The sequence below is a fragment of the Trematomus bernacchii genome, unplaced genomic scaffold, assembly GCF_902827165.1.
Source record: "Trematomus bernacchii unplaced genomic scaffold, fTreBer1.1, whole genome shotgun sequence".
Lineage (NCBI taxonomy): Eukaryota > Metazoa > Chordata > Actinopteri > Perciformes > Nototheniidae > Trematomus > Trematomus bernacchii.
The window spans coordinates 4,218,800-4,220,774 of NW_022987656.1; the positions used below are offsets into that span (position 1 = coordinate 4,218,800).

Sequence of the window (1,975 nt, forward strand, 5' to 3'; positions counted from 1 at the left end):
TCCTTTTTAAACGTCATGGCAAGGAAAAATGACTTGCTTAGATGCTGTTCAAACAGGAGAAAAATACATGTGTGTATGTACGCGTGCGGGGAGGGTTTACAGTATTTTTGCTCTAACACACAACCCAAGCCCACAACTACTTCGTACAACAACTTTTAAATGGCTAGAAGCGCTCGCACCACAACCACCTGGCATTTAGTTTTAGCCTATGTGACACGATGACGTAACATAATACTGTCATGTGGCTTATATATGCTGCAGTTTAGTCGGGGAAATTACTGCATACACTTCAACAGAAATGGCCGACAGAAAACCCTGAACACAATGCAATCTTCATGGGTTTCAATTCCTTATTGGAGAGGCAAAAGACTGAGGATAAAATGTACCTCTCAAAAGGACCACGCACTCTGTGTATCACTTGGAACATCAGGATGTCATCTACAAGCAGATTCTTGTCTTCCAACCTCCGCAGCGGCCTCAGGCAGCCAGCATTGGCCAAATACTCCTCAAGTGGTTATGTTGTTGCTAGCAGATCTTCCAATGATTTACCCTCCGTGACCTTCCAATACATACAAAAAACAACATTTGAAAGCGCCAAAAATTCAACATATTCCCCTCTGCACTAGCCAGTAGTGTAGAAACAGACGCACTTACAGCACAACATAGTCTAAAACTGAGAAAAATAAATTACCCTCTTAATCTTTTCGTGCAGGTCAATATCCGCAACATCTTCCAACACTGGCTTAGCCAATTCTGGGCCATCAACAAGGCAAGAGAAGAGAGTTGGGGACAGAAAGCCTGCGGGAGAACCGCCATGTACAATGCTTACTGCAATGGCCCTGCCTGCAATAAAGTACCGGTCCTCTCTCATGGCTAGAAGAAATACAAATTATTATATATTTGACAGTGCATGCGTATAAAGACTTAAAAAATGCCTGTAAGATCATATAAAACATAGTGATATACATGTAATAAATGGTTATCTGGAGTTTATCATATGAGATTACAATCAATACATACCAGTACTGTCAAAGGCCAAGTTCAGTTTGCCTTCTTCTCCCTCAAACATCGAAGATTTGGGCAAAGCTTCCAATAGAAGTCTTAGAAACTCTCTTCTTGGTCCACCTAAGTCCACAGCCTCTTCAGGTATTCCCATATCATCAGAAAACCTGACAGAAATCGTGTGACATGGATCGTATGTCCCTCGTTTAAAACCCCTGATGGCTCCATCCAGGACTGTGGATCGGTTGATGTTGAACTTGCATTTCTTCTGATGATTTATTTTTGTTGCAAGATCTTGCAAAATATCTCTCACTGGCACCAAACATCCCGTAGCCATCCTGGAACTAGCAAGATAAATTAAAGTTAGGGCACACACACTAGTTTTGAGCAAGTGGCATTATGTGTGTGTGTGTGTGTTGTTCATGATCATTGACCATTTTGAACTTCAGTACATAATTGTCACGTACAAAGTATACTAGTATAGTAGAAAGTCAATAGGTGGTGATATGTAGCATAAGCTTGCAAACTAAACTGCGTTCCTGAGAATGCTCAGTGGCATCTGCCATTCAAGTTACCTCTCTCTTGAGAGTAACAATCTTATTGCTGTTATTAGTCTTGAGGAGCCATTTCTAAACCAACTAAAGTAGTCGCTCTCACCAGGGATGAAGGAATGTGCCACTCAGTGGAGCGGTGTGACTTACTGTGTTTTTAATAGTTTTTGGACAACAATAGAGCTCTAACGCACAAGGGATTCAAATATCCGCACATAAATTAAGTCATAAATGATGTCATAAATCTTGATGTAATTTATCATTATTTAATACCACATGGTTAAAAAAAAAGTCGCCTTTAGTTTGATGGTGGTGACGTGAGCTTTGGCAACCATGGTGTAGTTCGTTTGTAGCTTGACAATAGCTTTTTACTTCTGCCGATTGCATTAAGCTTCAAAAATCATAAAAGTTGTGTTCATTTC

General features: G+C 40.5%; 1 long non-coding RNA gene across 1 annotated transcript; it reads right to left on the reverse strand.

Moving 5' to 3' along the window:
- Positions 1-444: 444 nt before the first annotated feature.
- LOC117486633 lies at positions 445-1,219 on the reverse strand. The gene is made up of 3 exons (XR_004556299.1): positions 1,021-1,219; positions 692-873; positions 445-559 (listed from the first exon to the last, which is right to left on the reverse strand). It is a non-coding gene; the product is annotated as an uncharacterized LOC117486633 (long non-coding RNA).
- Positions 1,220-1,975: the final 756 nt, after the last annotated feature.